This window comes from Cherax quadricarinatus, chromosome 41, assembly GCF_038502225.1.
Source record: "Cherax quadricarinatus isolate ZL_2023a chromosome 41, ASM3850222v1, whole genome shotgun sequence".
Classification (NCBI taxonomy): Eukaryota; Metazoa; Arthropoda; class Malacostraca; order Decapoda; family Parastacidae; genus Cherax; species Cherax quadricarinatus.
The window spans coordinates 23342145-23367358 of NC_091332.1; the positions used below are offsets into that span (position 1 = coordinate 23342145).

At 44.3% G+C, this 25214-nt stretch overlaps 1 protein-coding gene across 3 annotated transcripts in view; it reads left to right on the forward strand.

The window, feature by feature from the left end:
* Positions 1 to 25214, forward strand: part of LOC128695941 (synaptic vesicle glycoprotein 2C) — a 298500-nt gene that overhangs the window by 190264 nt on the left and 83022 nt on the right. Inside the window, exon 1 of one of the 3 annotated variants that reach the window (XM_070093074.1) lies at positions 53 to 242. The exons of the other annotated variants lie outside the window; for them this stretch is intronic. The gene's annotated coding sequence lies outside the window, so the exon portion shown is untranslated. Of the gene's footprint in view, positions 1 to 52; positions 243 to 25214 lie in introns of those variants that run through there. 3 annotated transcript variants of the gene reach the window in all.

Below are 25214 nucleotides of genomic sequence, written 5' to 3' on the forward strand. Positions count from 1 at the left end.
CTGGTCGCTGCACCTTCCACACTGCCACTGGCTCAGTAGTGACAGTCTTCCTGTGGGTGTGTGACTGAATCACTAAACACTGCCACCAAATACTAGCCACTGCCACCATGTGCTAGCTAACTTAAACCTTTTTCTGAAGAACCTTCAGAAAGATTTGAAGATGACTTAAGCAAGATATTGTACTGTGGAGTTCTGATGAAAAAAATGTATTGTGCGAGGCTGTGCTGATGGAAAACACTACCGTACGTATCACTAAAGTATCGTTTACTTATATTTTCGTGTTCTTGAACACGTTGGACAAGTACGTGAGTGGGAGTGGGTGGTTTTAAAAGAACCTGTCTTGTATTGCCCAGTAGGCCTCCTGCAGTGTTCCTCCATTCTTATGTTCTTTATGTGTTGTATTTGTAGTGTATAACTACACTATACTCCTGGTGTACTAGCGATACAGTGTCGTCTTGGAGCTGTGCTCAATGTTGTGGGTGTAGAGTCATGTCCTGGCACCATCATCAGTGTTGTGGGTGTAGAGTCATGTCCTGGCACCATCATCAGTGTTGTGGGTGTAGAGTCATGTCCTGGCACCATCACTCAGTGTTGTGGGTGTAGAGTCATGTCCTGGCACCATCACTCAGTGTTGTGGGTGTAGAGTCATGTCCTGGCACCATCACTCAGTGTTGTGGGTGTAGAGTCATGTCCTGGCACCATCACTCAGTGTTGTGGGTGTAGAGTCATGTCCTGGCACCATCACTCAGTGTTGTGGGTGTAGAGTCATGTCCTGGCACCATCATCAGTGTTGTGGGTGTAGAGTCATATCCTGGCACCATCACTCAGTGTTGTGGGTGTAGAGTCATGTCCTGGCACCATCACTCAGTGTTGTGGGTGTAGAGTCATGTCCTGGCACCATCACTCAGTGTTGTGGGTGTAGAGTCATGTCCTGGCACCATCACTCAGTGTTGTGGGTGTAGAGTCATGTCCTGGCACCATCACTCAGTGTTGTGGGTGTAGAGTCATGTCCTGGCACCATCACTCAGTGTTGTGGGTGTAGAGTCATGTCCTGGCACCATCACTCAGTGTTGTGGGTGTAGAGTCATGTCCTGGCACCATCACTCAGTGTTGTGGGTGTAGATTCATGTCCTGGCACCATCACTCAGTGTTGTGGGTGTAGAGTCATGTCCTGGCACCATCACTCAGTGTTGTGGGTGTAGAGTCATGTCCTGGCACCATCACTCAGTGTTGTGGGTGTAGATTCATGTCCTGGCACCATCACTCAGTGTTGTGGGTGTAGAGTCATGTCCTGGCACCATCACTCAGTGTTGTGGGTGTAGAGTCATGTCCTGGCACCATCACTCAGTGTTGTGGGTGTAGATTCATGTCCTGGCACCATCATTCATAAATGCCTTCAGTAACATTAATAGTCCTCAAGTTATACTTTAACTTCATGTATCTTCGGTAAGGCTTCATTTAGATTATAATGTTTATCTCGGGTTTCCATATGACAAAATGCACTTATAAACAAGCAAAAATCTTTGAGTATGGACTGAAGGCACTGAATTTGCACTCACTGCAAAGACTTAGAATTATGAATGGATATGACTCAAATGTACGTGTGGAAAACGAGAATAAATAAGGGATATAAATAACGTATTGAAGATAACTAAACAAGACAGGACTCAGAACATGGATTCTAGAAAATTGGACAAATTTAAATTTATGGAGGATGTAGGGACCACTGGCTTGGTAACAAGTTGCCTCATTGAGGCAAGAACTGTGGGTGTTATTATTATAATCATGGGGAAGCACTAAACCCATGGGGATTATATAGCGCCTGTGGGGGGGGGGGGATGGAAGGTATTCAGGCTCAATTCAGGGTACTGGAGGACAGATCCAATTCCCTAGATCAAGAGCCCCTTACTAGCGTCAAGGAACCTCCCTCAAGGGGTGAACTGTGGGTAGCTTTAAAGTAAGTTAAATGGGAATGTGAGTGAGTGGAGGTGAGTGTGAGATACAGGTCATTATGTCTACTACTGTGTTACATCAGTCTTATATTGTTATGTTTTGTCACGAATGGCTTCTTCAGTCCTAATACACAGATGCTAGAGCAAGATGCTAGAGCAAGATGCTAGAGAAAGATGAAGCTAGAGCAAGACGTTAAGTGAGCATAGGTTAAAAATGAGGTAATATTGTATATTACATTTTTAAAAATAGGTTAAACCATCACAGACATGAGTGTTAAGTGTCCTGCAGTGCCTGTGTGTGACGGTGGTCGCTAGTGACATGTTACTGCAGTATCCAGGTTGCATTGTAATTGCTTTGCCAACCCTTTACAGTTGTTGTAACTGTTGAAGTTTTGTGTGATGCTGCTAGTTACTGCTGTCATGGAGGCCTCCGAACACTTACAACTTGGCTTCACCTGAGACAATCGTTGTTTTTAGAGTCAAGAATTACAGACATATCTAATGTTTTTTTTTTTTTGTTTATTTATTTGCGTAACTTTGCAGTTGATTAAAATTTTTGAGACCAGTAAATGAAACATCAATGATGGTCCTTGTGGTAGATGAAGACAGTTACAATTCTAGAGAGAGAGAGAGAGAAAGAAGGAAGGAAGGAAGGAAGCCTGTTATGAAGGGTGGTCAGGCGGGAGTTAAACATAACCAGCCTCACGTGATGCACTGCACGCAATACACACACACACACACACACACACACACACACACACACCAGCGAAGAGGCAGGGCCAGGAGCTGTGACTCGACCCCTACAACCACAACTAGGTGAGTACACACACACACACAGGATGTCTAAGTAAACCTCTTGTATATTACTAGCTGGTCCACCAGTGAAGCACAATACTAGTTGGTCCACCAGTGAAGCACAATACTAGTTGGTCCACCAGTGAAGCACAATACTAGTTGGTCCACCAGTGAAGCACAATACTAGTTGGTCCACCAGTGAAGCACAATACTAGTTGGTCCACAAGTGAAGCACAATACTAGTTGGTCCACCAGTGAAGCACAATACTAGCTGGTCCACCAGTGAAGCACAATACTAGCTGGTCCACCAGTGAAGCACAATACTAGTTGGTCCACCAGTGAAGCACAATACTAGCTGGTCCACCAGTGAAGCACAATACTAGCTGGTCCACCAGTGAAGCACAATACTAGTTGGTCCACCAGTGAAGCACAATACTAGCTGGTCCACCAGTGAAGCACAATACTAGCTGGTCCACCAGTGAAGCACAATACTAGCTGGTCCACCAGTGAAGCACAATACTAGTTGGTCCACCAGTGAAGCACAATACTAGCTGGTCCACCAGTGAAGCACAATACTAGCTGGTCCACCAGTGAAGCACAATACTAGCTGGTCCACCAGTGAAGCACAATACTAGTTGGTCCACCAGTGAAGCACAATACTAGCTGGTCCACCAGTGAAGCACAATACTAGCTGGTCCACCAGTGAAGCACAATACTAGTTGGTCCACCAGTGAAGCACAATACTAGCTGGTCCACCAGTGAAGCACAATACTAGCTGGTCCACCAGTGAAGCACAATACTAGCTGGTCCACCAGTGAAGCACAATACTAGCTGGTCCACCAGTGAAGCACAATACTAGCTGGTCCACCAGTGAAGCACAATACTAGCTGGTCCACCAGTGAAGCACAATACTAGCTGGTCCACCAGTGAAGCACAATACTAGTTGGTCCACCAGTGAAGCACAATACTAGTTGGTCCACCAGTAAAGCACTATACTAGTTGGTCCACCAGTGAAGCACAATACTAGTTGGTCCACCAGTGAAGCACAGTACTAGTTGGTCCACCAGTGAAGCACAATACTAGTTGGTCCACCAGTGAAACACAATACTAGTTGGTCCACCAGTGAAGCACAATACTAGTTGGTCCACCAGTGAAGCACAATACTAGTTGGTCCACAAGTGAAGCACAATACTAGCGGGTCCACAAGTGAAGCACAATACTAACGGGTCCACAAGTGAAGCACAACACTAGCGGGTCCACAAGTGAAGCACAATGCTAGCTGGTCCACCAGTGAAGCACAATACTAGTTGGTCCACCAGTGAAGCACAGTACTAGAGGGTCCACAAGTGAAGCACAATACTAGTTGGTCCACCAGTGAAGCACAGTACTAGTTGGTATACCAGTGAAGCACAATACTGGTTGGTCCATCAGTGAAGCACAATACTAGTTGGCCCACCAGTGAAGCACAATACTAGCTGGTCCACCAGTGAAGCACAATACTAGCTGGTCCACCAGTGAAGCACAATACTAGAGGGTCCACAAGTGAAGCACAATACTAGCTGGTCCACCAGTGAAGCACAATACTAGCTGGTCCACCAGTGAAGCACAATACTAGCTGGTCCACCAGTGAAGCACAATACTAGTTGGTCCACCAGTGAAGCACAATACTAGTTGGTCCACCAGTAAAGCACTATACTAGTTGGTCCACCAGTGAAGCACAATACTAGTTGGTCCACCAGTGAAGCACAGTACTAGTTGGTCCACCAGTGAAGCACAATACTAGTTGGTCCACCAGTGAAACACAATACTAGTTGGTCCACCAGTGAAGCACAATACTAGTTGGTCCACCAGTGAAGCACAATACTAGTTGGTCCACCAGTGAAGCACAATACTAGCGGGTCCACAAGTGAAGCACAATACTAACGGGTCCACAAGTGAAGCACAACACTAGCGGGTCCACAAGTGAAGCACAATACTAGTTGGTCCACCAGTGAAGCACAATACTAGTTGGTCCACCAGTGAAGCACAATACTAGTTGGTCCACCAGTGAAGCACAATACTAGTTGGTCCACCAGTGAAGCACAATACTAGTTGGTCCACCAGTGAAGCACAATACTAGCTGGTCCACCAGTGAAGCACAATACTAGCTGGTCCACCAGTGAAGCACAATACTAGTTGGTCCACAAGTGAAGCACAATACTAGCTGGTCCACCAGTGAAGCACAATACTAGCTGGTCCACCAGTGAAGCACAATACTAGCTGGTCCACCAGTGAAGCACAATACTAGTTGGTCCACCAGTGAAGCACAATACTAGCTGGTCCACCAGTGAAGCACAATACTAGCTGGTCCACCAGTGAAGCACAATACTAGTTGGTCCACCAGTGAAGCACAATACTAGCTGGTCCACCAGTGAAGCACAATACTAGCTGGTCCACCAGTGAAGCACAATACTAGCTGGTCCACCAGTGAAGCACAATACTAGCTGGTCCACCAGTGAAGCACAATACTAGCTGGTCCACCAGTGAAGCACAATACTAGCTGGTCCACCAGTGAAGCACAATACTAGTTGGTCCACCAGTGAAGCACAATACTAGTTCGTCCACCAGTAAAGCACTATACTAGTTGGTCCACCAGTGAAGCACAATACTAGTTGGTCCACCAGTGAAGCACAGTACTAGTTGGTCCACCAGTGAAGCACAATACTAGTTGGTCCACCAGTGAAACACAATACTAGTTGGTCCACCAGTGAAGCACAATACTAGTTGGTCCACCAGTGAAGCACAATACTAGTTGGTCCACAAGTGAAGCACAATACTAGCGGGTCCACAAGTGAAGCACAATACTAACGGGTCCACAAGTGAAGCACAACACTAGCGGGTCCACAAGTGAAGCACAATGCTAGCTGGTCCACCAGTGAAGCACAATACTAGTTGGTCCACCAGTGAAGCACAGTACTAGAGGGTCCACAAGTGAAGCACAATACTAGTTGGTCCACCAGTGAAGCACAGTACTAGTTGGTATACCAGTGAAGCACAATACTGGTTGGTCCATCAGTGAAGCACAATACTAGTTGGCCCACCAGTGAAGCACAATACTAGCTGGTCCACCAGTGAAGCACAATACTAGCTGGTCCACCAGTGAAGCACAATACTAGAGGGTCCACAAGTGAAGCACAATACTAGCTGGTCCACCAGTGAAGCACAATACTAGCTGGTCCACCAGTGAAGCACAATACTAGCTGGTCCACCAGTGAAGCACAATACTAGTTGGTCCACCAGTGAAGCACAATACTAGTTGGTCCACCAGTAAAGCACTATACTAGTTGGTCCACCAGTGAAGCACAATACTAGTTGGTCCACCAGTGAAGCACAGTACTAGTTGGTCCACCAGTGAAGCACAATACTAGTTGGTCCACCAGTGAAACACAATACTAGTTGGTCCACCAGTGAAGCACAATACTAGTTGGTCCACCAGTGAAGCACAATACTAGTTGGTCCACCAGTGAAGCACAATACTAGCGGGTCCACAAGTGAAGCACAATACTAACGGGTCCACAAGTGAAGCACAACACTAGCGGGTCCACAAGTGAAGCACAATGCTAGCTGGTCCACCAGTGAAGCACAATACTAGTTGGTCCACCAGTGAAGCACAGTACTAGAGGGTCCACAAGTGAAGCACAATACTAGTTGGTCCACCAGTGAAGCACAGTACTAGTTGGTATACCAGTGAAGCACAATACTGGTTGGTCCATCAGTGAAGCACAATACTAGTTGGCCCACCAGTGAAGCACAATACTAGCTGGTCCACCAGTGAAGCACAATACTAGCTGGTCCACCAGTGAAGCACAATACTAGAGGGTCCACAAGTGAAGTGCGATACTAGCTGGTCCACCAGTGAAGTACAATACTAGCTGGTCCACCAGTGAAGCACAATACTAGCTGGTCCACCAGTGAAGCACAATACTAGAGGGTCCACAAGTGAAGCACAATACTAGTTGGTCCACCAGTGAAGCACAATACTAGCGGGTCCACAAGTGAAGCACAATAATAGCTGGTCCACAAGTGAAGCACAATACTAGCTGGTCCACAAGTGAAGCACAATACTAGCTGGTCCACAAGTGAAGCACAATACTAGCTGGCCCACAAGTGAAGCTGACTAACTAGCGGGGCCACAAGTGAAGCACAATACTAGGTGGTTCACAGGTGAAGCACAAAACTAGCGGGTCCACTAGTGAAGCACAATACTAGGTGTTTCACAGGAGAAGCACAAAACTAGCGGGTCCACAAGTGAAGCACAACACTAGGTGGTTCACAGGTGAAGCACAAAACTAGCGGGTCCACAAGTGAAGCACAATAATAGCTGGTCCACCAGTGAAGCACAATACTAGAGCGCCCACAAGTGAAGCACAATACCGAATGGTTCACAGGTGAAGCACAAAACTAGCTGGTCCACTAGTGAAGCACAATACTAGCTGGTCCACCAGTGAAGCACAATACTAGAGGGTTCACAAGTGAAGCACAATACTAGCTGGTTCACAGGTGAAGCACAATACTAGCTGGTTCACAGGTGAAGCACAATACTAGCTGGTTCACAGGTGAAGCACAATACTAGCTGGTTCACAGGTGAAGCACAATACTAGCTGGTTCACAGGTGAAGCACAATACTAGCTGGTCCACAATTGAATCACAATACTAGCTGGTCCACAAGTGAAGCACAGCACTAGCTGGTCCACAAGTGAAGCACAGTACTAGCTGGTCCACTAGTACAGCACAATACTAAATGTTTCACTAGTGAAGCACAATGCTAGCTGTTTCGCTAGTGAAGTACAATACTTGCTGGTTCACTAGTGAGGCACAATGCTAGCTGGTTCACTATTGAAGCACAATAATAGCTGGTCCACAAATGAAGCGCAATACTAGCTAGTTCACTAGTGAAGCACAATAATGGCTGGTCCACAAATGAAGCGCAATACTAGCTGGTTCACTAGTGAAGCACAATACTAGCTGGTTCACTAGTGAAACACAATAATAGATGGTCCACAAATGAAGCGCAATACTAGCTAGTTCACTAGTGAAGCACAATAATAGCTGGTCCACAAATGAAGCGCAATACTAGCTGGTTCACTAGTGAAGCACAATACTAGCTGGTTCACTAGTGAAGCACAATAATAGCTGGTCCATAAATGAAGCACAATACTAGCTGGTTCCCTAGTGAAGCACAATACTAGTTGGTTCACTAGCGAAGCACAATACTAGCTGGTTCACTAGTGAAGCACAATACTAGCTGGTTCACTAGCGAAGCACAATACTAGCTGGTTCACTAGTGAAGCACAATACTAGCTGGTTCACTAGTGAAGCACAATACTAGCTGGTTCACTAGCGAAGCACAATACTAGCTGGTTCACTAGCGAAGCACAATACTAGCTGGTTCACTAGCGAAGCACAATACTAGCTTTTTCACTAGTGAAGCAAAATACTAGCTGGTTCACTAGTGAAGCACAATACTAGCTGGTTCACTAGTGAAGCATAATACTAGCTGGTTCACTAGCGAAGCACAATACTAGCTGGTTCACTAGCGAAGCACAATACTAGCTGGTTCACTAGTGAAGCACAATACTAGCTGGTTCACTAGTGAAGCACAATACTAGCTAGTTCACTAGTGAAGCATAATACTAGCTGGTTCACTAGCGAAGCACAATACTAGCTGGTTCACTAGCGAAGCACAATACTAGCTGGTTCACTAGTGAAACACAATACTAGCTGGTTCACTAGTGAAGCACAATACTAGTTGGTTCACTAGCGAAGCACAATACTAGCTGGTTCACTAGCGAAGCACAATACTAGCTGGTTCACTAGCGAAGAACAATACTAGCTGGTTCACTAGTGAAGCACAATACTAGCTGGTTCACTAGTGAAGCACAATACTAGCTGGTTCACTAGTGAAGCATAATACTAGCTGGTTCACTAGCGAAGCACAATACTAGCTGGTTCACTAGCGAAGCACAATACTAGCTGGTTCACTAGTGAAGCACAATACTAGCTGGTTCACTAGTGAAGCATAATACAAGTGAAGCTACCACAAGCACTGTAGTGTTAGAAGAAGTATTAATGTTAGCTTATCATTGTAAGTTGTCGCGTCTGTCTTGTGTTATTTGTGTAGTGAAGATCTCTAGTTACACCACATGTTTATCTAGAGTTGTGTGGGCCTCAAGTTTCATATATTCAACAACCTGAAGAATGGTGTATATATATATATATATATATATATATATATATATATATATATATATATATATATATATATATATATATATATATATATATATATATATATAATGTATATTTATATATGTTGATGGAACTTACTTGGCAGTAGTGGCAGGAGGTCGAAAGCTTAGCAGCTGCGAGGGAATAGTAAGAGAGCTTAGCATGAGTAACCTTAGCACCAGTTACTGTGAACTGGTCTTGTTACAGGGTGACAGATCAAGTTATTGAATGTCACCACCAGAGAGACATTGACATATTCCTCTCTCATAGCGTAAATCTGGTCCCGTAAACAATTATAGTTTTCCTTCATATATGCTTTTATTCCAAAATCTCCACAGGCGAGAAATGGCCACCTCAGATCCACCACCACAACAGGACTGATAACCAGGCTATAACTAATCAGAATGTACTTTCTAGAAGAGATAAAGAAACCACAAATATTGTTTGTGAGTAGCACAGGAGAGTGTCAGTGTTGTAGCACATCACTTGGGGTACAAACTTCCTCCAGTGCGCTACACTTTTTATACCATGAAGAACACAAGCAGTGAGCTTCCATCTCAAGCACCGCTCATCCTGACAGCTGGACTTATAATGAAGGTTGAAGAGCACTTCACATTCCTTCCTTCACCGGAGAACCCAGTGTGGTATTAAGCACACTCACGCCAGCAAGCTTGACACACTCACGCCAGCAAGCCTGACACACTCATGCCAGCAAGCTTGACACACTCACGCCAGCAAGCTTGACACACTCACGCCAGCAAGCCTGACACACTCATGCCAGCAAGCTTGACACACTCACGCCAGCAAGCTTGACACACTCACGCCAGCAAGCTTGACACACTCACGCCAGCAAGCTTGACACACTCACGCTAGCACGCTTCACACACTCACGCTAGCAAGCTTGACACACTCACGCCAGCAAGCTTGACACACTCACGCCAGCAAGCCTGACACACTCACGCCAGCAAGCTTGACACACTCACGCCAGCAAGCTTGACACACTCACGCCAGCAAGCTTGACACACTCACGCCAGCAAGCTTGACACACTCACGCTAGCACGTTTCACACACTCACGCTAGCAAGCTTGACACACTCACGCCAGCAAGCTTGACACACTCACTCTAGCAAGCTTGACACACTCACGCTAGCAAGCTTGACACACTCACGCCAGCAAGCTTGACACACTCACGCTAGAAAGCTTGACACACGCCAGCAAGCTTGACACACTCACGCCAGCAAGCTTGGCACACTCACGCCAGCAAGCTTGACACACTCACTCTAGCAAGCTTGACATACTCACGCCAGCAAGCTTGACACACTCGCGCTAGCAAGCTTTACACACTCACGCCAGCAAGATTGACACACTCACGCTAGCAAGCTTGACACACTCACGCCAGCAAGCTTGACACACTCACGCTAGTAAGCTTGACACACTCACGCCAGCAAGCTTGACACACTCACGCTAGCAAGCTTGACACACTCACGCCAGCAATCTTGACACACTCACGCCAGCAAGCCTGACACACTCACGCTAGCAAGCTTGACACACTCACGCCAGCAAGCTTGACACACTCACGCTAGCAAGCTTGATACACTCACGCCAGCAAGCTTGACACACTCACGCCAGCAAGCTTGACACACTCACGCCAGCAAGCTTGACACACTCACGCCAGCAAGCTTGACACACTCACGCTAGTAAGCTTGACACACTCACGCCAGCAAGCTTGACACACTCACGCTAGCAAGCTTGACACACTCACGCCAGCAAGCTTGACACACTCACGCCAGCAAGCCTGACACACTCACGCTAGCAACCTTGACACACTCACGCCAGCAAGCTTGACACACTCACGCTAGCAAGCTTGACACACTCACGCCAGCAAGCTTGACACACTCACGCCAGCAAGCTTGACACACTCACGCCAGCAAGCTTGACACACTCACGCCAGCAAGCTTGACACACTCACGCCAGCAAGCTTGACACACACCAGCAAGCTTGACACTCTCGCCTCAGCAAGCTTGACACACTCACGCCAGCAAGCTTGACACACTCACGCCAGCAAGTTTGACACACTCACGCCAGCAAGCTTGACACACACCAGCAAGCTTGACACTCTCGCCTCAGCAAGCTTGACACACTCACGCCAGCAAGCTTGACACACTCACGCCAGCAAGCTTGACACACTCACGCCAGCAAGTTTGACACACTCATGCCAGCAAGCTTGACACACTCACGCCAGCAAGCTTCACACACTCACGCTAGCAAGCTTGACACACGTCAGCAAGTTTGACACACTCACACCAGCAAGCTTGACACACTCACGCCACCAAGCTTGACACACTCACGCCAGCAAGCTTAACACATTCACACCAGCAAGTTTGACACACTCACGCCAGCAAGCTTGACACACTCACGCCAGCAAGCTTGACACACTCACGCCAGCAAGCTTGACACACTCACGCCAGCAAGTTTGACACACTCACGCCAGCAAGCTTGACACACTCACGTTAGCAAGCTTGACACACTCACGCCATCAAGCTTGACACACTCACGGCAGCAAGTTTGACACACTCACGCTAGCAAGCTTGACACACTCACGCTAGCAAGTTTGACACACTCACGCCAGCAAGCTTGACACACTCACGCTAGCAAGTTTGACACACTCACGCCAGCAAGCTTGACACACTCACGCCAGCAAGCTTGACACACTCACGCCAGCAAGTTTAACACACTCACGCCATCAAGCTTGACACACTAACGCCAGCAAGCTTGATACACTCTCGCTAGCAAACTTGACACATACTGGCTAGCAAGCTTGACACACTCACGCCAGCAAGCTTGACACACTAACGCCAGCAAGCTTGACACACTCACGCCAGCAAGCTTGACACACTCACGCTAGCAAGCTTGACACACTCACGGTAGCAAGCTTGACACACTCACGCCAGCAAGCTAGACACACTCACGCTAGAAAGCTTGACACACTCACGCCAGCAAGCTTTACACACTCACGCTACCACGCTTCACACACTCACGCTAGCAAGCTTGACACACTCACTCTAGCAAGCTTGACACACTCACGCTAGCAAGCTTGACACACTCACGCCAGCAAGCTTGACACACTCACGCTAGCAAGCTTGACACACGCCAGCAAGCTTGACACACTCACGCCAGCAAGCTTGGTACACTCACGCCAGCAAGCTTGGCACACTCACTCTAGCAAGCTTGACATACTCACGCCAGCAAGCATGACACACTCGCGCTAGCAAGCTTGACACACTCACGCCAGCAAGCTTGACACACTCACGCTAGCAAGCTTGATACACTCACGCCAGCAAGCTTAACACACTCACGCTAGTAAGCTTGACACACTCACGCCAGCAAGCTTGACACACTCACGCTAGCAAGCTTGACACCCTCACACCAGCAAGCTTGACACACTCACGCCAGCAAGCCTCACACACTCACGCTAGCAAGCTTGACACACTCACACTAGCAAGCTTGACACACTCACGCTAGCAAGCTTGACACACTCACGCCAGCAAGCTTGACACACTCACGCCAGCAAGCTTGACACACTCACGCCAGCAAGCTTGACACACTCACGCCAGCAAGCTTGACACACTCAAGCTAGAAAGCTTGACACACTCACGCCAGCAAGCTTGACACACTCACGCTAGCAAGCTTGACACACTCACGCCAGCAAGCTTGACACACTCACGCCAGAAAGCCTGACACACTCACGCTAGCAAGCTTGACACACTCACGCCAGCAAGCTTGACACACTCACGCTAGCAAGCTTGACACACTCACGCCAGCAAGCTTGACACACTCACGCCAGCAAGCTTGACACACTCACGCTAGCAAGTTTGACACACTCACGCTAGCAAGTTTGACACACTCACGCCAGCAAGCTTGACACACTCACGCCAGCAAGCTTGACACACTCACGCCAGCAAGTTTGACACACTCACGCCATCAAGCTTGACACACTAACGCCAGCAAGCTTGATACACTCTCGCTAGCAAACTTGACACATACTGGCTAGCAAGCTTGACACACTCACGCCAGCAAGCTTGACACACTCACGCCAGCAAGCTTGACACACTCACGCCAGCAAGCTTGACACACTCACGCCAGCAAGCTTGACACACTCACGCAAGCAAGCTTGACACACTTACGCTAGCAAGCTTGACACACGTCAGCAAGTTTGACACACTCACACCAGCAAGCTTGACACACTCACGCCAGCAAGCTTGACACACTCACGCCAACAAGCTTGACACACTAACGCCAGTGGTCAGTCGTCACGTGAGGTCACAGACCCTGAGCTGCTTTGGGGATTAGTGTGGACGGTTACAAAGCATGGCTTGCTTCTGCAGTGTTTTAAAAATTGAGGTTGGAGAGTTGAAGGAGGAGGTCTTGCTTCTCCAGGAGGAGATTAGGAGGCTGAAGGTCCACCTCAATGGGTCTGGGAGAGAGTGTGAGGTGGCTGGAGTTGTGGGGAATGAGGCTTCTAGCAGCGAGGTGCAGTCTGTCTCTCGCTGTGAGGAGGCTGTAGTTGGGGAGGCAGCAACGGCTACCAGCAGTGAGGTGCAGCCCAGCACCTGCTACAAGTGGCGAGTAGTTCACAGTAATGGAAGGCGCATCAGAGTAAGGAAAGTTAAGAGTGAAGATCTGAAGGTAGGAAATCGCTTCTCTGTTCTTCAGGATGAATGTACTTCAGTGGCCAGTGAAGGTAAGGGTACTACTGCCCCTGCTAATGGAGGTAAGCGCATTCTTGTGGTTGGTGACTCTCAGGTAAGATACATTGACCGTGCTTTTTGTAATAGGAATAAGAAGATGAGAGATAGAGTGTGCTTCCCTGGAGCTGGTGTTGGGGACATTGTCAACAGGCTGGATAATATCATGTCAGGTAATGGGAGCAAGCCCATTATCTGTCTCAGTGCTGGTGGAAATGATATTGGGAAGGGTAGGAGAGAAGAGCTGCTAGATAAGTACAGGTCAGCTATAGATTTCATTAAGTCTAAGGGAGGGATCCCAATCATATGTAGCATCTTGCCTAGAAGGGGAGTAGGAAATGAATGGTTGTCTAGGGCAATTGGTGTAAATTGCTGGCTAGACAGATACTGCAAGGAACTTGCAATCCCATTCATTGACAACTGGAACAACTTTTATGGCAAACATGATATGTATGCAAGGGATGGGGTACATCTCTCTGGGGCTGGGGTGGTAGCACTTGCAGACTCGATTGAGAAGGCCATTGGTGAAATGCCTATGATTTTAAACTGATGGAAGATAGAGGTATGGGTGTGTGTGGGAAACAAGCAGGTTGCAACACTTGGGTTGGAAACAGTAAATGTATAAAAGGCATTCAGCATGAAGTTATAAATAAAGACAATAGATCAGGTCAGCAAACAAAGGGGGACAGCAGAGGGCAGCAAGGGACTAGCTCCCTTAAGGTTTACTATACTAATAGCAGGAGTGTAAGAAATAAGATAGATGAGCTAAGATTAATTGCAAGTGCAGGAAACATAGATATTATTGCTATAACAGAGACCTGGCTCAATCTGAAAGATAGAGAGATGCCCTCTGAATGTCACATACAAGGCTATAAATTATTCCACACTGACAGGGTCAACAGGAAAGGTGGTGGAGTAGCGATGTATGTCAGAGACAATTTAAATTGTTGTGTTAGACAAGATATTAAATTAGAAGCGTCAGCCACTGAATCTGTTTGGTTACAGCTTCTCGAGGGCCGAGAAAAACTGATTTTGGGTGTGATTTACAGGGCCCCAAATCTTGATAGGGAGTGCAGTAAACTTCTATGGGACGAAATTCGTAAGGCATCTACATACGAAAATGTTGTGCTAATGGGAGATTTCAACTATAGACAGATTGACTGGAGCAATTTGACAGGAAATTTAGAGTCAGGTGACTTTCTTGATACGATCCAGGATTGTTTTTTAAAACAGTTTGTGACAGAGCCAACTAGGGGAAATAACCTCCTTGACTTGGTTCTTGCCAGTAGGGAAACACTAATTAATAATCTTGAGGTTAATGATGAGCTTGGGGAAAGTGATCACAAATCACTCAGTTTTAATATATCATGGAATTCCCCTAATAATGGCAATCAAGTCTCCGTCCCTGACTTTCGCTTGGCTGATTTCATAGGACTGAAAAATTACTTAGGTGGGCTGAACTGGAATGACCTGACTAAGGGTCAGGTAGGTGGTGATGGTTGCCGATATGATGCTTTCCAGGGCATAGTTCTAGCTGCTCAGTCAAATTATGTTCCAAATAGGGAAATCAGATCAAACAAAAATGATCCTAAATGGATGAACAATAGATTAAAATATCTGATTGGTCAAAAGAGAGGCATATATAGGCAAATCAAAAGAGGAGAGGGACAATTAAGAAATCGATATATTCAGTTAAAGAGAGAAATAAAAAAGGGAATTAGAAAAACAAAAAGAGATTATGAGGTTAAAGTTGCAAGAGAATCGAAGACTAACCCAAAAGGATTCTTTCAGGTTTACAGAAGTAAGATCAGGGACAAGATAGGCCCACTCAAAAGTTCCTCGGGTCAGCTCACTGACAGTGATAAGGAAATGTGTAGAATTTTTAACACATACTTCCTCTCAGTTTTTACACAGGAGGATACCAGCGATATTCCAGTAATGATAAATTATGTAGAACAGGACGATAATAAACTGTGCACTATTAGGGTCACAAGTGACATGGTCCTTAGGCAAATAGATAAATTAAAACCTAACAAATCCCCAGGCCCTGATGAACTGTATGCAAGGGTTCTAAAGGAATGTAAAGAGGAGCTTAGCACACCTTTGGCTAATCTTTTCAACATATCACTACAAACTGGCATGGTGCCAGATAAGTGGAAAATGGCAAATGTGATACCTATTTTCAAAACAGGTGACAGGTCCTTAGCTTCGAACTATAGACCAATAAGCCTAACCTCCATAGTGGGAAAATTTATGGAATCAATAATTGCCGAGGCAGTTCGTAGCCACCTTGAAAAGCATAAATTAATCAACGAATCTCAGCATGGTTTTACAAAGGGGCGTTCCTGCCTTACGAATTTATTAACTTTTTTCACTAAGGTATTTGAGGAGGTAGATCATGGTAATGAATATGATATTGTGTATATGGACTTCAGTAAGGCTTTTGACAGGGTCCCACATCAGAGACTATTGAGGAAAATTAAAGCACATGGAATAGGAGGAGAAATTTTTTCCTGGATAGAGGCATGGTTGACAAATAGGCAGCAGAGAGTTTGCATAAATGGGGAGAAATCAGAGTGGGGGAGTGTCACGAGCGGTGTTCCGCAGGGGTCAGTGTTGGGCCCCCTGCTGTTCACAATCTACATAAACGACATAGATGAGGGCATAAAGAGCGACATCGGCAAGTTTGCCGATGACACCAAAATAGGCCGTCGAATTCATTCTGACGAGGACATTCGAGCACTCCAGGAAGATTTGAATAGACTGATGCAGTGGTCGGAGAAGTGGCAGATGCAGTTTAATATAGACAAATGCAAAGTTCTAAATGTTGGACAGGACAATAACCATGCCACATATAAACTAAATAATGTAGATCTTAATATTACGGATTGCGAAAAAGATTTAGGAGTTCTGGTTAGCAGTAATCTGAAACCAAGACAACAGTGCATAAGTGTTCGCAATAAAGCTAATAGAATCCTTGGCTTCATATCAAGAAGCATAAATAATAGGAGTCCTCAGGTTGTTCTTCAACTCTATACATCCTTGGTTAGGCCTCATTTAGATTATGCTGCACAGTTTTGGTCACCTTATTACAGAATGGATATAAATTCTCTGGAAAATGTACAAAGGAGGATGACAAAGTTGATCCCATGTATCAGAAACCTTCCCTATGAGGATAGACTAAGGGCCCTGAATCTGCACTCTCTAGAAAGACGTAGAATTAGGGGGGATATGATTGAGGTGTATAAATGGAAGACAGGAATAAATAAAGGGGATGTAAATAGTGTGCTGAAAATATCTAGCCTATACAGGACTCGCAGCAATGGTTTTAAGTTGGAAAAATTCGGATTCAGGAAGGATATAGGAAAGTACTGGTTTGGTAATAGAGTTGTGGATGAGTGGAACAAACTCCCAAGTACCGTTATAGAGGCCAGAACGTTGTGTAGCTTTAAAAATAGGTTGGATAAATACATGAGTGGATGTGGGTGGGTGTGAGTTAGACCTGATAGCTTGTGCTACCAGGTCGGTTGCCGTGTTCCTCCCTTAAGTCAATGTGACCTGACCTGACTAGGTTGGGTGCATTGGCTTAAGCCGGTAGGAGACTTGGACCTGCCTCGCATGGGCCAGTAGGCCTTCTGCAGTGTTCCTTCGTTCTTATGTTCTTATGACACATTCACACCAGCAAGCTTGACACACTCACGCCAGCAAGCTTGACACACTCACACCAGCAAGCTTGACACACTCACGCCAGCAAGCTTGACACACTCACGCCAGCAAGTTTGACACACTCACGCCAGGAAGCTTGACATACTCACGTTAGCAAGCTTGACACACTCACGCCAGCAAGCTTGACACACTCACGCCAGCAAGCTAGTCACACTCACGCTAGCAAGTTTGACACACTCACGCCAGCAAGCTTGACACACTCACGCTAGCAAGCTTGACACACTCACGCCAGCAAGCTTGGCACACTCACGCCAGCAAGCTTGGCACACTCACTCTAGCAAGCTTGACATACTCACGCCAGCAAGCTTGACACACTCGCGCTAGCAAGCTTGACTCACTCACGCCAGCAAGCTTGATACACTCACGCTAGCAAGCTTGATACACTCACGCCAGCAAGCTTAACACACTCACGCTAGTAAGCTTGACACACTCACGCCAGCAAGCTTGACACACTCACGCTAGCAAGCTTGACACTCACGCCAGCAAGCTTGACACACTCACGCCAGCAAGCCTGACACACTCACGCTAGCAAGCTTGACACACTCACGCCAGCAAGCTTGACACACTCACGCTAGCAAGCTTGACACACTCACGCCAGCAAGCTTGACACACTCACGCCAGCAAGCTTGACACACGCACGCCAGCAAGCTTGACACACTCAAGCCAGCAAGCTTGACACACTCACGCTCGTAAGCTTGACACACTCACGCCAGCAAGCTTGACACACTCACGCTAGCAAGCTTGACACACTCACGCCAGCAAGCTTGACACAATCACGCCAGCAAGCCTGACACACTCACGCTAGCAAGCTTGACACACTCACGCCAGCAACCTTGACACACTCACGCTAGCAAGCTTGACACACTCACGCCAGCAAGCTTGACACACTCACGCCAGCAAGCTTGACACACTCACGCCAGCAAGCTTGACACACTCACGCCAGCAAGCTTGACACACTCACGCCAGCAAGCTTGACACACACCAGCAAGCTTGACACACTCACCTCAGCAAGCTTGACACACTCACGCCAGCAAGCTTGACACACTCACGCCAGCAAGCTTGACACACTCACGCCAGCAAGTTTGACACACTCATGCCAGCAAGCTTGACACACTCACGCCAGCAAGCTTGACACACTCACGCTAGCAAGCTTGACACACGTCAGCAAGTTTGACACACTCACACCAGCAAGCTTGACACACTCACGCCAGCAAGCTTGACACACTCTCGCCAGCAAGCTTGACACATTCACACCAGCAAGCTTGACACACTCACGCCAGCAAGCTTGACACACTCACGCCAGCAAGCTTGACACACTCACGCCAGCAAGCTTGACACACTCACGCCTGCAAGTTTGACACACTCACGCCAGCAAGCTTGACACACTCACGTTAGCAAGCTTGACACACTCACGCCAGCAAGCTTGACGCACTCACGCCAGCAAGCTAGTCACACTCACGCTAGCAAGTTTGACACACTCACGCCAGCAAGCTTGACACACTCACGCTAGCAAGCTTGACACACTCACGCCAGCAAGCTTGACACACTCACGCTAGCAAGTTTGACACACTCACGCTAGCAAGTTTGACACACTCACGCCAGCAAGCTTTACACACTAACACCAGCAAGCTTGATACACTCTCGCTAGCAAACTTGACACATACTGGCTAGCAAGCTTGACACACTCACGCCAGCAAGCTTGACACACTCACGCCAGCAAGCTTGACACACTCACGCCAGCAAGCTTGACACACTCACGCCAGCAAGCTTGACACACTCACACTAGCAAGCTTGACACACGTCAGCAAGTTTGACACAATCACACCAGCAAGCTTGACACACTCACGCCAGCAAGCTTGACACATTCACACCAGCAAGCTTGACACACTCACGCCAGCAAGCTTGGCACACTCACGCCAGCAAGCTTGACACACTCACGCCAGCAAGCTTGACACACTCACGCCAGCAAGTTTGACACACTCACGCCAGCAAGCTTGACACACTCACGTTAGCAAGCTTGACACACTCACCCCAGCAAGCTTGACACACTCACGCCAGCAAGCTAGTCACACTCACGCTAGCAAGTTTGACACACTCACGCCAGCAAGCTTGACACACTCACGCTAGCAAGCTTGACACACTCACGCCAGCAAGCTTGACACACTCACGCTAGCAAGTTTGACACACTCACGCTAGCAGGTTTGACACACTCACGCCAGCAAGCTTGACACACTCACGCCAGCAAGCTTGACACACTCACGCCAGCAAGTTTGACACACTCACGCCATCAAGCTTGACACACTAACGCCAGCAAGCTTGATACACTCTCGCTAGCAAACTTGACACATACTGGCTAGCAAGCTTGACACACTCACGCCAGCAAGCTTGACACACTCACGCCAGCAAGCTTGACACACTCACGCCAGCAAGCTTGACACACTCACGCTAGCAAGCTTGACTCACTCACGCTAGCAAGCTTGACACACTCACGGTAGCAAGCTTGACACACTCACGCTAGCAAGTTTGACACACTCACGCCAGCAAGCTTTACGCACTCACGCTAGCAAGCTTTACACACTCACGCCAGCAAGCTTGACACACTCACGCCAGCAAGCTTGACACACTCACGCTAGCAAGCCTGACACACTCACGCTAGCAATCTTGACACACTCACGTCAGCAAGCTTGACGCACTCACTCCAGCAAGCTTGACACACTCACGTCAGCAAGCTTGACGCACTCACGCCAGCAAGCTTGACACACGCCAGCATGCTTGACACACTCACGCCAGCAAGCTTGACACACTCACGCCAGCAAGCTTGACACACTCACGCCAGCATGCTTGACACATTCACGCCAGCATGCTTGACACACTCACGTCAGCAAGCTTGACACACATAATTCACACATGTGTTGCAACACCCTCATCATCACCAGGGTAGGACAACACATCAGTTTTCCCACGAAATTTTCCAAATTATTCAGTTCCATAGTGCGCCTGGTAGGCAACACTCGCTTCACACGCTCAGTGTCCGTGGTTCGATCCCCCTGCAAGGGTAAAAACATTGGGTGTGTTTCTTTACGCCTGTTGTCCCGTTCACCTAGCAAGCAAGTTTGTATTTGTGTGTTAGTGGACTTTCTTGGGTTATCATGGGTGGCTAACCCTCCGGGGTTAAAATTCCTAAGAAAATTATATCAAGAATATTAAAGAGTAAAACCAGGAAAATAACATATGTAACATTGTAATTAAAAAAACTTATAAATGTCTATCTTTCCTGGTGTATTTTATCCTTAAGCAGTACATAGCAGTGTATAGTAACCCATAGTAATGAATTAAGCAGTATATAGCAGTGTATAGTAACCCATAGTAATGAATTAAGCAGTATATAGCAGTGTATAGTAACCCATAGTAATGAATTAAGCAGTATATAGCAGTGTATAGTAACCCATAGTAATGAATTAAGCAGTATATAGCAGTGTATAGTAACCCATAGTAATGAATTAAGCAGTATATAGCAGTGTATAGTAACCCATAGTAATGAATTAAGCAGTATATAGCAGTGTATAGTAACCCATAGTAATGAATTAAGCAGTACATAGCAGTGTATAGTAACCCATAGTAATGAATTAAGCAGTATATAGCAGTGTATGGTAACCCATAGTAATGAATTAAGCAGTATATAGCAGTGTATAGTAACTCATAGTAATGAATTAAGCAGTATATAGCAGTGTATAGTAACCCATAGTAATGAATTAAGCAGTATATAGCAGTGTATAGTAACCCATAGTAATGAATTAAGCAGTATATAGCAGTGTATAGTAACCCATAGTAATGAATTAAGCAGTATATAGCAGTGTATAGTAACCCATAGTAATGAATTAAGCAGTACATAGCAGTGTATAGTAACCCATAGTAATAAATTAAGCAGTACATAGCAGTGTATAGTAACCCATAGTAATAAATTAAGCAGTACATAGCAGTGTATAGTAACCCATAGTAATAAATTTAGCAGTACATAGCAGTGTGTAGTAACTCATAGTTATGGATTTAACCTGCACTTATATAGTTACATTATCAGTAAAACATAAATCACACACATTTCAAGATACGCCTGAGGAAGCGACGTATTAACAATTACTTTGTGTATTTTCCTATATTACAATTACTTTTATAGGTAATATAGAGCAAAAACAATTAACTCATAAAAATACTCTAAACACTTTCATTTTAAATGATAGAAATCAACTTTTTGGAAAAAAAAAAAAAAAAAAAAGAAGTGTGAATATAAGACAGGTTTGTTAGTGTACCATCTTGTAGATCAGTTCTACATAACCCGAAGCTGAACATTGTTATTACTCCTCAGGGGAGCTTCCTTGATGCTGGTGACGGGCTCTTGATCTAGGGAATTGCATCTGTGCTCCGGTTCCCTGAATTGTGCCTGAATACCTTCCATCCCTCCCACATGCGCTGTATAATCCTACGGGTTTAGCGCTCGCCATTATAATAATAATGTACATAGTCATTAATATTCTAACAACCTTAAATTAATCACATTTCTTGGAATCATATTAACTTATATTTAAAACTATCTCTAGTTATAACTTTTTTGTCCTATTTACTTCACAAGTTAACTATTCTGAGTCCCTCACTGGAGGTTCCTTGATGCTGGTGACGGGCTCTTGATCTAGAGAATTAGATCTGTACTCAAATTCCATGAATTAAGCCGTCCATTCACACCCCTCATAGGCGCTGTATAATTCCTACGGGTTTAGCATTCCCCATAATAATAATAATAATTAATAATTATAATAACTATTCTGAGATCAATATTACTACATAAACCTGTTGTATTCTGGGTTTACATTCTTAACAACAACATTCCTGCAATGTAAATAACCTCTTTATTTCTTTTCAAATAATTTCTAAACCATTCTATAGGTTAATAAACCATGTTCTAGTTTTATAAACATGTTCTAGTTTAATAAACCATGTTTTAGTTTAATAAACCATGTTCTAGTTTAACAAATGATGTTCTAGTTTAATAAACCATGTTCTAGTTTTATAAACCATGTTCTAGTTTTATAACCATGTTCTAGTTTAATAAACCATGTTCTAGTTTTATAAACCATGTTCTAGTTTTATAAACCATGTTCTAATTTTATAAACCATGTTCTAGTTTAATAAACCATGTTCTAGTTTAATAAATGATGTTCTAGTTTATTAAACCATGTTCTTGTTTTATAAACCATGTTCTAGTTTTATAAACCATGTTCTAGTTTAATAACCCTTGTTCTAGTTTTATAAACCATGTTCTTGTTTTATAAACTATGTTCTAGTTTTATAAACCATGTTCTAGTTTTATAAACCATGTTCTAGTTTTATAAACCATGTTCTAGTTTTATAAACCATGTTCTAGTTTTATAAACCATGTTCTAGTTTTATAAACCATGTTCTAGTTTTATAAACCATGTTCTAGTTTTATAAACCATGTTCTAGTTTTATAAACCATGTTCTAGTTTAATAAACCATGTTCTAGTTTAATAAACCATGTTCTAGTTTAATAAATGATGTTCTAGTTTAATAAACCATGTTCTAGTTTTATAAACCATGTTCTAGTTTAACAAACCATGTTCTAGTTTAATAAATGATGTTCTAGTTTAATAAACCATGTTCTTGTTTTATAAACCATGTTCTAGTTTTATAAACCATGTTCTAGTTTAATAACCCTTGTTCTAGTTTTATAAACCATGTTCTAGTTTAATAAACCATGTAGTTTTATAAACCATGTTCTAGTTTTATAAACCATGTTCTAGTTTTATAAACCATGTTATAATTTAATAAACCATGTTCTAGTTTTATAAACCATGTTCTAGTTTAATAAACCATGTAGTTTTATAAACCATGTTCTAGTTTTATAAACCATGTTCTAGTTTTATAAACCATGTTCTTGTTTTATAAACTATGTTCTAGTTTTATAAACCATGTTCTAGTTTATAAACTATGTTCTAGTTTTATAAACCATGTTCTAGTTTTATAATCCATGTTCTAGTTTATAAACTATGTTCTAGTTTTATAAACCATGTTCTAGTTTATAAACTATGTTCTAGTTTTATAAACCATGTTCTAGTTTTATAAACCATGTTCTAGTTTATAAACCATGTTCTAGTTTTATAAACCATGTTCTAGTTTTATAAACCATGTTCTAGTTTATAAACTATGTTCTAGTTTTATAAACCATGTTCTAGTTTTATAAACCATGTTCTTGTTTTATAAACTATGTTCTAGTTTTATAAACCATGTTCTAGTTTATAAACTATGTTCTAGTTTTATAAACCATGTTCTAGTTTTATAAACCATGTTCTAGTTTTATAAACCATGTTCTAGTTTTATAAACCATGTTCTAGTTTTATAAACCATGTTCTAGTTTTATAAACCATGTTCTAGTTTTATAAACCATGTTCTAGTTTTATAAACCATGTTCTTGTTTTATAAACTATGTTCTAGTTTTATAAACTATGTTCTAGTTTTATAAACCATGTTCTAGTTTTATAAACCATGTTCTAGTTTTATAAACCATGTTCTTGTTTTATAAACTATGTTCTAGTTTTATAAACCATGTTCTAGTTTTATAAACCATGTTCTAGTTTTATAAACCATGTTCTAGTTTTTACACCATGTTCTAGTTTTATATACCTTTTTCTAGTTTTATAAACCATGTTCTACTTTTATAAACCATGTTCTAGTTTTATAACCCTTGTTCTAGTTTTATAAACTTTGTTCTAGTTTTATAAACTATGTTCTAGTTTTATAAACCATGTTCTAGTTTTATAAACCATGTTCTAGTTTTATAAACCATGTTCTAGTTTTTACACCATGTTCTAGTTTTATATACCTTTTTCTAGTTTTATAAACCATGTTCTACTTTTATAAACCATGTTCTAGTTTTATAAACTATGTTCTAGTTTTATAAACCATGTTCTACTTTTATAAACCATGTTCTAGTTTTATAACCCTTGTTCTAGTTTTATAAACTTTGTTCTAGTTTTATAAACTTTGTTCTAGTTGTATAAACTTTGTTCTAGTTTTATAAACTGTGTTCTAGTTTTATAAACTGTGTTTTGGTCTTTTAAACCTAGTTTTATGAACCCTATTACCCTTCTAGTGCACTGAGGCTGGGATTGGTCCCTGGCTGTATGGATTATTATTATTATTATCAAGGGGAAGCGCTAAACCCGGAGGATTATACAGCGCCTGGGGGGGTGGATGTGGGAGGCATTCAGGCTTAATTCGGGGAACTGGAGAACAGATCCAATTCCCTAAATCAAGAGCCCCTCACCAACATCAAGGAACCTTCCTTGATGGGTGGCTGTATGGAACACCCGCCTTAAATTTGAACTGAGCATAACCTTTGCTAACGTCTCCTGATGGTAAGAGAGGAGCACCATGGAGGACAGCTAGTTTAGTGGAGGAGAACCGAAATGGACGCAGTAAATCTTGATTGCTTGAACTCTGTCATCAGCTGTTTCTGAGCCCAGGCACAAGATGACATGAACTGTTTTGATGCCAATATGGAGTTCTGGAACCGTGTCACGAGCGAGCTTCCCTCTCTAGAACCAAGCACTAGTCACTAGATCATCCATCGTTCATGCTGTTAGCAAACATTATTGCTTCATCATAGGGTTACTGGTCGAAGCAATGACCTTGGAGCTACCTGCAAATGTAGAGCCAGT